The sequence below is a fragment of the Vanessa tameamea genome, chromosome 23, assembly GCF_037043105.1.
Source record: "Vanessa tameamea isolate UH-Manoa-2023 chromosome 23, ilVanTame1 primary haplotype, whole genome shotgun sequence".
NCBI lineage: Eukaryota > Metazoa > Arthropoda > Insecta > Lepidoptera > Nymphalidae > Vanessa > Vanessa tameamea.
In genome coordinates this window covers 3,817,444-3,830,101 of record NC_087331.1, presented here as the reverse complement: position 1 = coordinate 3,830,101, position 12,658 = coordinate 3,817,444, and positions in this window count along the sequence as shown.

Sequence of the window (12,658 nt, the reverse complement as noted above, 5' to 3'; positions counted from 1 at the left end):
TTGTACTTTATTAATTGTCATGGTGAAGCATACTTTAAGCGCGAACTGTACTCTCTTGAAATTAAAGGGGTATTCTGATGGTATCAAAGATATTCGTGTAATATACACTATTTCTCATTTAGGACAGTGATAAATGTAACCTATGACATTACGATAGAGAACCCTTAATATTAGTCTGGTGCCGTTACATCATTTTTGAGGTTTTAAATTCCTCAGTAACATTATTGGCGCGCCAATCTCCTAACATAAAAAATGACAGGCTTCAAGACTAACCTATATACGAAATTTCAACCCCTATTTTAACCCTTAGGGGTAGAATATACAGAAACGCTTAAATACATATCTACTCATTTCTCATCAGTAGCCCAAAAATAAAGATTAATGCTTATAACTTCAAAAATTACGGATTCTAGACTAACCTATATACGAAATTTCAACCCCTTTTTTAACCCTTAGTAATCAAAATCTATAGGGTACTTTCCGCTGTACAAAAATAATGAAATTTGGTATGAAACAATATTGTAGCTCAAGATATCTAATATTTATTACTCAATAAGAAAAAAAACGAATATAAATTGAAATAAGAAACTAAATTAACAAACAAAGTCCTCGGTAAGGTTGCGCGTAAGCTCGTCTGAGTAGGTACCACCTACTTATTATATATTCTACCACCAAACACCAATCCCCAGGATTGTTGAATTCCGGTTTGAAGGATGAGTGAGCCAGTGTAACTACATGCACAGGGGACATAAAATCTTGGTGGTGCATTGGCGATGCAAGGAATGGTTCATATTTCATATTTTATTCTATAGCCATCGTGCGCCCAATTGCTCGTCCTATATGATAAAAATAATTAAAGACTGAACATTTACTGAATCTTTATAACCAATAAAGCTTCATTGAAAGTCTGTTCGGACGATTCAGATTGCTTTCGATTTAACAGTTAATTGAATAAAATTGATTCGTGCGAACTCTGTCTAATGGAAAGCTATGCATCAAGGGTCCGAAAACAAAAAAACAAAACACATACTTACAAAGATAAATCATGTAAAGTATTGATGAGCATGGATCGATTCTATTCAATGGAATGAAATATTTTGCCTATTTTTATATTAGTACATCGTTAGCTGATATAAATACGCAAGATGTTATACAATAGATGTATATTAATATCTACTGTATCTTTAGTCCAATGAATGGATTATAATGCCGGTTCCGAGCCTCTGGTTTTAAGACTGGTCGGTAAAATAGTCGGCAATAATTGGCACTGCTCAAAATGCCGTAACTCTTGGTGGTAGGGCTTTGTGCAAACCCGTCTGGGTAGGTACCACCCACTCATCAGATATTCTACCGCCAAATAACAGTACTCTGTATTGTTTTGTTCCGGTTAGAAGGATGAGTGAGCCAGTGTAATCACAGGCACAAGGGACATAACATCTTAGTTCCCAAGGTTGGTGCCGCATAGGTGATGTAAGGAATGGTTAGTATTTCTTACAGCGCCTTTGTCTATGGGCGGTGGTGACCACTTACCATCAGGTGGCCCATATGCTCACCCACCAAACAATGCCATAAAAAAAATCGGAATAACCGTAAAACTATTGGTCTGGCGCCTTTTCGGTCGTGTCGCATTTCCCATCATCGGATTATGAGAGTGCATTTTGTATTAGCACATACGCCCTTCTGCAAGGTAACATATCCCGCGCAGACTAGCCATGTGTATCTTTAGTTTTAACAGAATGTTATTATAGTTTATATTAAATTTTGTATGGCATTTATTCTTTTGTTGTACACAACATTTCCTCCGTCAATTTAACATTTCTCAATTACAGTTCAACTTTTCAACATCACAGACAGAGATATATTATACGATATAATTTGAAAGTTTTGCAAGCTTCTGTGGATACCACCTCCGATTTTATAATTATCACACAAAACAGGCAAAGCGATATCGTTTCTATAGTCGGCAGTGTATTGGTGTACCATATGGTGGCCAATTTTGACGGTTTATTACACTTGCCCATTTGGTGGACCCCTATTGGTCTAATTAAAATAGCTTGTATATTATACCAATGATAGCAGATCTTTTGTATATTAATGGAAATTTAAAATTGTTCATTAAAAATGTCAGATCACTCTAGCTTGTCAACATTGTCTAACGATCCCTCATAATTGAAATCTATTTATTTAAAAATATTATACCTTAATTTAGTCTTTATATATTCTACATGTTATATTTAAAGCAGTTTTAATTTTTTCAGCACTTTTGTTTATGGATTAACTCGTATTATTTTCTTGTTATCAAAACATATTTGATTAAAATTAATTTCTTGCTCAGACATGAAGAAAAACGGCACCAAGAATTCTGCATGTATCGTATGAGAGTCTTAAGTGTTTTTTCATAATTTTTTCTGTTACGTATCATTAGAAGTCATGAAAATAAAGAGAACGATTTTATTAAATGAATCCATTTATTTTAAAGATGATCCAAAAACCAGAATATGGTGTTAAACATAATCTAGGAGTATCGCTTGTATTAGAAATTCGTCAATAGTTTTTTTTAACTACCCATTTATCTACTGTACCTTAGATATGCATAGCATTTTATCAAATATCATGAGAATGAGCGAAATTCGACCAGATGCTATGTAAATTACTTAAAATCAGGAAACACGTCGCATGGTCCCGTACGAACAAAGTTTGCCTTCGGATTCTTCTTCCTATTCACATTGGCACACGTCATTCTGCATTCATTCAAGTATGTTATATTATCATCAGCACAGATCGGGTAATAAACTCTGGGACAGTTATCACAATTTGGTGAAGCGGGTATGCTGTCCAAGGACGGCACGTCAACGGAGAATATGTTGAAGAAATCGTGGAATTCTTCTATTGATATTTGACAATTATGAGGACGTATAATACAATCTGTAATGTGACAAATTCAGATGAATTAAAAGCTGAGATTTATTAAATTGGAGCTAAAAATTACCAAATTAATAGTTGTTCATGTATTAAATTTGAGAAAAAAAAGAACCATTGTGTTTCTTGCTGATTATTTTTGATAGATTGATTTAATCCTGTATTATGACGAGTGACTAAAGTTTATTTTTATTTTGATTCTCATATTACAACGAAAATGTCTCTGTTTTGCGCAAATTCCTCTTTTCTTAAAAATAATTTTGAGCCTATTCTACCACAAATTTATGATGCTAGAATAGTACTTGTAGTGCTGTTTAATACACGTGTGGCATATTTTCTTGCAGGTTTCTACAAGATGTTTTCTTTAAGCAGTGTAGAGCACGATATGACGATTATAAACGTAAATGAAAAACATAAAGAATAAATAAAGGCTTTTACGGATTTGGAGCTGTAATTTTCAGTTAAGATTATCGCGTCCTTTCCTCTGGGCCATGTAGTTATGTAAATGAATGCTGATCACATTGAGTACTAGCGAGAAAGCCAACATTATTTTACTTTTAATTTACAATTCCAATTCACGCTGCGAAAAAATTAACTAGACTTTTGTCACAACTAAAGGTGATAAAAAAATTTAACTGGCAGACATTATTTTAAGAAATAATTATAAAATTCTAATATTTAAAAAGAAATTTTAGTTTATTAATACTTTTATCAGTATTTTAGAACGTTACAATTTTGACAGCAACGACATTACATGTTTTAATTACGAACGCTTGATAGAAACAACTCAATCAACCTAAGTGCTTATTCTAGTGAGCGCCAGAGACCGGTGAAGTTCAAACAAACCACCTTTGTGAGACCCTCTTGAACGTTGACTATTAAGCTCACTTAGCCTATAAAGTTAAATATTCGCTTCATTGACGATGTTGTTTTAGGTAAGTGTGATATAATGCCCACACACTTTACGTTACGTTTTGAAAGCATTCGAAAAAGGAATCCTTTTTAATAGTGTCTAGTTTACAATGAATTTACTAAATGCATTGGTACTTTTGTATAATGAATATTTACATTAAATAAAAATGAAGTATGTGTATATATCTTAACGTATGGTTAAGTGTGTTATTTGTGAATTGCTATTGTTAGGTTAAATGCAACTATCAGTCTTGACATCCACCACGAAGGCATAATACTTATTTAAGTATTTTGTGTCTAGTTTAAAATCATTTTGGGCTCTACGAGATATATTGATTTGTTTAAAATAGATTACGACCTTATAAAAACACAATCATTGAACACTGAGTATTACATATCGCAGGATAATAAATAAATAATAAAAGGTTATATAAAAATTTATGCATGCAGACAGACAGACGGGTTTTCTTTCGCATTTATAATATTAGTATAGACGACAAAAGATCTTGCGTTAAAATATGAAAAATGTTATGCTGAAAGAGAATTGTTACGCATAAGGCTTAACGCTGGATCAAAGAAATTCACAGTTCAAGATAAAAAAGAAGGAAAAACCATTACAAGAAAAATACGCAACGGTTTCTTGTAATAATAACAAAAACAACGTCTCCACAAATGAATGTGGTCACTTGGTATTGCCAGTTAAATATATAATACATGTTTTAGTGGAATTAATAATATTCCTATTTGCTGTTATTCTTAGGCTCGTGCATAGCGGGCAGCGCTGAGTACTGATAGTACGTGCCCTACATCTGGTACATACATACTCAAACCACTCTCAAACTGTACATATGTACATACACATTGATTTAACTGCCCTCACTGACTAAGTCAGAGATTTTTACGCGCTACCCTTTGCTCCTAATCACGAGGACAAAATCTTCATATAATTTATATAATCTAAAGTTAAAAAAAGTAATTATTTTATTTACATAATAACATCGTATTATTAAATTAATAAAACATGACTGTGTAAAATGGCGGCGAAATGCTTTCGAATGTTATTATTATATTTGAAATACGTACCGAAAAATACGACGATTAATAACACGCCGCTAATTACGTGCATGTTCGTGTACTGTTTCTGCTAACAAAGCCTCAAGTTTGACTGTAATTAAGATTTAATGGCATTAATGAAACACCACTTAGTTTGTTAATTAACATCGTATAATTTATGCAATTATACAAAACGTTATTGTTAATCGTGTTAGTTAAAGTATCGTGTCTGTTTAATTTTAAGTTTAAAATAATATTAGCGTCGACTGAGACATTCATAAAATATTTTATCCGACTATGGCGAACGAAAAGATATATTACAATTTCAATTGATATGGATATACCTATAATGTATTCACCATCTGTTCTCGGACAACTTCTAAATTACTTATCATAATTTGACAGTTAAAAAATCGTTAGAACGGTATTGATAAGCCACTAGTTATTTGTTATGTGGTCCCTCTAATATGGCGCCATCTAGAGGATATAATAAGATTACTAAGGTGATTATTATTAAGTGATCACTTATCTCTTTACTCAAAACTGCTTATTGTCAAGTACAGGTACCGTTATATTGCCAATCATATCCGTAATAAAAATGTAAAAAAGCAGCAACATTCATGAACAAACATCTATGTTAATTCCAAGAAGTACGTACTATTTAATTTCTTTTTCTGGGCTCTTCTTTTGTTAAGGAATTCATTTGTTTTTGGATAATCATTCCAACGTTCATTCTCATTTCCTACAATTTATTCTTAAGCACACATTATTCCAACCTTTGCCACTTAACAAGAAATAAAAAAAAAAACAACTCACTATAACATAAGTTGTAAAGAGCCAATGAACGTTTGAACCGGAATCGTTCTTGAAATTCGCGAAGTCGCCCTCCATTAGGCTTCCAGTCGAAGGTAGGGTTATTACCATTGTGATGCAAAATACGAAAAACCGGGTGAAATCGTGCCTACTTTAGGAATCTTGTTACACGGTTGTTGAATCTGAATATCTTACGTAATATTAATTCATAGCTTAAGCACATTTTTATATTACTTAGTATTTTTTGCGGCTTTGTATGGAATTTCTTTGTTCCCTTTTCAGATTATTACAATATAAGATAATTTATAATATTTCTAGAGCTCTATAATAAAAATAGAACAGAATGACCAACTCCGGCTGTTTAATATTTGAGGAAGCATGAATTGAATTGTTAGCATATGACGTGCTTGCTTGGCTGTGAATCTGCAATATTTTGTAGAGTTTTTAGTATATTATATACTTGGTCAGTTCAAATATATGTACTTCCATTCGACCGTATCCAACGTAGAGTGGCTCGAATTATCGACGATCAAGCCCTTTCCGATCTGCTTGATCATTTGGCTTTGCGTAGAGATGTTGGATCGCTCTGCATCTTCTACAGAATTTATCACGGGGAATGTTCAGATGAATTGTTCGGATTTATCCCGGCTGCTGAATTTCACCTTCGGACATCTCGCCAAAATTTAAAATATCACCTACACCACCTAGATGTCCGAAAATCCACAACAGCGCGATTTTTAAGACATTTTCTGCCTCGCACAACCACTCTGTGAAACCAGCTATCGCCGGCGGTTTTTCCGAACCGATACGACTTGGGAACTTTCAAGAAAAGAGCGTACTCTTTCCTGAAAGGCCGGCAACGCACCTGCAAGCCCCCCGGTGTTGCAGATGTCCATGGGCGGTGGTAGACACTTTCCATCGGGTGAGCCTCCTGCTAGTTTGCCACCTCTAACATAAAAAAAAAAACATATTTAAACAGTTTTTAAAAGTAATAATGCATTGGACTTTAAGGTCATATTTTTGCCTATGGCCAACTAGACGTAGATCGTAGACTGATTATATTATATATTTTATCGTATATATCTTTTTTATATTTTTTAATTGCTATATCTTCATGCGAAGTACTTAGTAGTATGTTTATAGTTTTAAAACCCGTCATGGTAGTTTTAGTCAGTAGTGTCAAAATGACGTAAATAACAAGCACACATTCAGACATCTTTCGAAAAACATTCAATCGAACCCCACTTACCCCACTTTCCATAACCCCATTTAATGAGATTTATCAAAATTCAAGATATTAAAATAATAATAATAATTACAATATTTATCTTAATATTATTTATATATAAATAGTTCCACTTTAACATCGAACGTCAGTTAATAATATTCATTTACCTCATTCATAACTCAGGCCTCTTAACTATATAATATTTGAAGTGATACCCAAATCGGGTGAGTGATTTTTACATTATGCGCGACCATGCAAAAAAGGGTAGGCTAAAAATATCGTATTCTTTCATTTCATTTGTAACCTTTGTTTAATAAATAATAGATCTGTTTACCGTTTGAAGATGCCATTATCACTGCCAAGTGGGTTATTTTGTTAACGTTTGCTAAAAAAGTAGTACATGTGCCATGTGCCACTTTTAATTCTTAGTGTATGCTTCGATTCCTTATTGGTTCTCATTACCCCGTGAATCCTCCCTGGGAATTAGAAAAACCGTCAGGTCGTCACGGTAACACGACTGTATAAAGCGATCCTGTGGCCGAAGCCGCCGTGATGGCCGAAGAGATGGCGAGGGTACCGATGGCTTTTAGTGGATGGTGTCATGTATTCCTCAGAACCAAACATCATCAACTTTAAAACATGATTCATGATTTTAGACGTATCACTCGCTGGGGTACAGGTTAAATAGCGGGAACATGTGACCCGTTCCTTTATTTACAGGCTGCGGTGAGAGTGTATTGCTTCATAATGTATTAAATTACATGGAATGGAATGAAATCGATTTTACGCAGTAGGTAATAGAATGGTATTATCGAGTATCGATTTTTGCTGTTAAATAAAGAAACACATGTTTAAATTTCTTTTTCTGTCTTGTAGAGTTACAGACATGTCGTTAGACTTAGAATAATAAATTATATGGTTGTTAAATTTTACTTTTGAATTAATATAATTATACCTATGTATAAAACAAGTATTTTCGATTTATTTATTAGAAGCGAATACATTTGATCACGTAGATCAATATCAGATTTATGACTTATGACATTTATAGTTAACTTTTATGTGATACGCAACAGTTACGCTCTAAGGCAACTGTCGAAAAGTGAATAACTGGTTTTACAGGGTATAGTTACGAGTCTGAATGCACAGATTATATTAAAAAAAGGAAAACTATCTATATATATAAAATAACAAGTCCTGTAACAAGGACTGACTGATTCATCATCGCCGAGCGTAAACTATTAAAGTTAGGGCCTTGAAGTTTGGTGAGTAGGATCGTTTTATTGAGTAGACACCCACTAAAGGAATTTTGAAAATTCAACCCCTAAGGGGATGAAATGGGTGTTGACGTTTGTATGGAAGTACGTCATTTTTTAAGCTAGGAACAAGAAACTTTATTTTTGAGACACTAATTAAAAATGAGTAGATACGTATTTAAGCGTTTCTGGATATTTTAGCCCTAAGGGGTGAATTAGGGGTACCCAATTCGTATATAGGTTAGTCTGGAAGTCCGCCATTTTTGAAGTTAGATACATGAAACATTATTTTTGGGATAATAATAAAAAAACGTAAATATATAGAATACACATATTAATTTGGCATATTTATTGAGAAAAGTTAGAAGGCTACCTTAATATCGTTAAACCACGAGTAAAACCACGAATAACAGCTAGACAGTTATGAAATAAGTAGATATAATTATAAATATATTTAAAGAAAATTAATGTAAACTATAGGGAGTTCTTCTTCTACTAACGATCGATCCGTTGAAGATAATTTTCACGATAGTGTTTATATAAATAAGCACAGCTTATAAAAAAATACATTCACATCATCATCATCATCATCAGCCCATATTCGTCCACTGCTGGACATAGGCCTCTTCACTGGCCAATGTGGTCTTTCTTCGGCAACTCGCATCCAGCTCCTGCCAGCCGTCTTGCGCAAATCGTCACTCGACCGTGCCTGAGGACGTCCTACACTACATTTACCGAGACGCGGTCTCCACTCTAGAACACGTTTTCCTCAACGGTTATCGGTTCTACGACAAATATGGCCGGCCCACTGCCACTTCAGCTTACTAATCCGGTGGGCTATGTCAATGAGTTTGGTTCTCTGACGGATCACCTCATTTCTGATGCAATAACACACACACATATAAACAAATAGAGAAAATAATTCTTTAATAAAAAATAATAGAATATATACATAACTACAAGGTGATGTTGAAATTCACAGCTGTTTTGATATTTCTTAACCTTCAAGGAATACAAAATTCATTATTGTCAACTATTTATTTGAAAAATAGCAAAGAAATGGAAATAAATGGTATCAGATCAAGACGCATATTATATATATTCAAATACATAAAGGACCTTGAGATTTCGCTTTCAAGATTATCTCATGGTCTTTTATACCTCCAGACGTGAATTGAGTAATATTTTTGTTGATTATAATTTTACTATTTTAGGTCATAAATGAACTTAAAACATCTTATCATAAAAAAACTCACTTTGAGGTAGGGCTTTGTGAAAGCCCGTCTGGCTAGGTACCACCCACTTATCAGATATTCTACTGCCAAACAGCAGTACTGTTGTGTTCTGCCAAACAGCAGTATTGTTGTGTTCCGATTTGAAGGGTGAGTGAGCCAGTGTAACTACAGGCACAAGGGACATAACATCTTAGTTTCCAAGGTTGGTGGTGAAGAGGCGATGTAAGGAATGATTAATATTTCTTACAGCGCCATTGTCTGTGAGCAATGGTGACCACTTACTATCAGGTGGCCGATTTGCTCGTCCGCCAACGTATATCATTATAAAGCTAACTTTACTTTATTAGGATATTTAAAAGCTGCTTATATTTCATTCGACGTTTTATCGCTGAATTACGGTCTAGTTTATTAATAAGACTATTAGTCTTTTATACACCTCAGCTACGGCTGTGATACCTGCTAGGCTTTAGTTCCAGTTCATATATTATTTAACAAAGTGTTGGCGCACTATAAAATTGCTTCCATGTTCGAGGAAGGTTCATCGATCTATGGTTGGAATCTACAGTTGATAGCGGGAGAGGGGCCATTTCAACCTCCTCCCACTTTATATTTATATTTTTGAAAATACGTTAAATATATAAAGACCAGAGGAGCGACATCCTTCAGCTACTTGTAAGAGGTGTTAAAGGAAATGGGACCGGTAACTCATACATCGGATTATTATTAATCAATCAAACAATTTATATTAAAAACGTATTCAAAAGATAAACCTGGTTTTATTTGACTCCTCAATATTCGAATGAACTTATAATCTCTGACGCTCTAAAAGAACACGGTTATTACCCGAAATCATCGTTATATGGATCCGAACTAACTAGACGAAATCACGAGCCCAACCGATGTTTAAATATTAAAAATATAAAGTTAAAATTATATTTTAACTAATATCGGCAGGGACAGTCATAGTACTCTGTAATTAAAGTGGGGGAAAAGAGTATCTACTGAGTTTCTTGCCGGTATTTCTCGGTCGAATCTAGTTACTGAACCGGTGGTATCTTTACATTTGATTCAACATTGTAACACGACGATACAAAAGCTTTTATAAGCCTACTTGAATATAGAATATTTTGATTTGATTTGATTTGTTGAAAGAATTTATAATGAGAGAAAATTAATAAATAAATCTGATGTCAAATTTAAAAGTCATAGAGTTAATTACGTTTGCGACAGACAGAGGCTTTAAAAAAAACCGAAATGATTTTTAAATTAACTTTAATTACATTCAAACTTATTACAAATAAATCCTACGAACGGTGATTCCACTTCAAAGTGGGAATATGGAATAATCGTTCTTAAAATTTTATTATTAAAAACATTTTTGTAAAATGTTTACATAATTGCTGCATTGACAATTTGATATATCAAATATAATTCAATAGAAACGCAACGTTGGCGTTCTTCATTTGATAGTTATATGTAATTAGGTTCGGTGCAAAAAATATTTGTTTTTCAAAATTTTATTACAAGAAAATAATATACAACAACGAAGTACATCATAAAACAGAGCTAACCAGCAATATGACATGTCGTAATGACACACGAGTTGATCTTACCCCCAATGCGCGCCAAAATGTTACCTAATTGACTAAAGTTTGTTTACCTACCTAAATTGTATATTACTTCATATTATTCTGAATATAATTAACAATACATAAAAAACAAAAATATCTACCGATGAGAAATCTGTAGTGAACGTTATGTAAATATATTTACATATATCTTTGTGCCTTGTTAAATCCCTCGAGACGGTTACCTAGTCTCTTTGATGGGACCGTCTTTATTGCGTTTGTTTTGGCAATGATGTTGAACTTGTTCAGAATAAAATATTATGTTCGTATATTTGATATATATCTTTTTCCGTGTGGTGTATTTCAATATTTAATTTAAACCACTGAATCACTGCTGAATTTGCGGACTTACTCTCATTCTAACCCCTCGAGGGGTGAATTAAGGAAGTAGCCTATGTCCTTTCCCAGTACTCAAACTATCTCCATACCACATTTCATCTAAATCTGTTCAGCAGCTTAAGCTAGAAGAAGTAACAGAGAGAGTTACTTTAGCATTTACTATGTTAGTATAGATAACCTGCAAGCCTTAAACGAGAGGTTTCCCAGCAGCAGGAAATTTACATACTGTTACATTACTTTATGTATTTATGTATATATTTGTGAGTTATATATTTTTTTAATCAATTGGTATTTTGGGTATAATGATAACGTGATTGGCGTAATATATTCCCTATTATAGTCCGAGCATTAAATATCAAGTTATTATTATATACAGGCTCAATTTTTTTTTTCGCTATCAGTATAAAACCTTACGTAAAGCAACAATAAGTCCGACTAAGGCCTTTTTTTCAACGGTAGTATGCGCACGCGATCCCGTGTAGTCCCCCAAAAAGAGAGAGTGGGTACCGCTGGTTGTTTAGAGGGTGTTACGTCGCGTTCAGTGCCAGCGAGCTACATATCCGTAAACGCGTTTTTCCAGCGAAAAAAGGACTTTTTTTTCAACGAAGTGGAAAGGATAGAAGCTTACTTCTCCGTGCTGTTTTAATGCAAAATGGTGGAACATATGATATTTACAACAACTTGAATTATTAGCTAATATTAATTATATAGAATTTAGTAGTACTAGCTCATATTTGATGTTTTCATCTCCGGTTAAAGTCACGTGTTCAAATCACTGGATCATCTCAGCTCACAATCAGTATATTTAAGTATTTAACGATTAATTAAATTTTAAAATTATAATATTCAGTAACACTGTATCACGCAACACATTTTTTTTATTATGTACTGGATATTCCAAATGTTTATAAAGTTTTAATATAATACTTACGGTGTGATAGTCGGATTCAATCGTATATTAGGTAGCAGGTATGTATGCGAAGAATCCTTTTGACCTTCCTACTTTCGTAGCATTTTTGCCTTTTATTCCAGGTCAATACCTAATGTCCCTTACATTACTACCGTTTTAGAAACGTGAGGAGCTGTTCCTTAAAATTGAGATATTATTTATGCATAATGTAACCTTTATAAATAAAAAAAGGAGCCATGTACCTTATATCTAAACCCTATGTGGGTTCAATTTTCATTGAGAGTTGAAAATAAATATCGTTTTTCCTTTATGTTAAGGAAACCTATGCTTGTAGTGCGGTATTATAATATACGATTTAGCTAAAG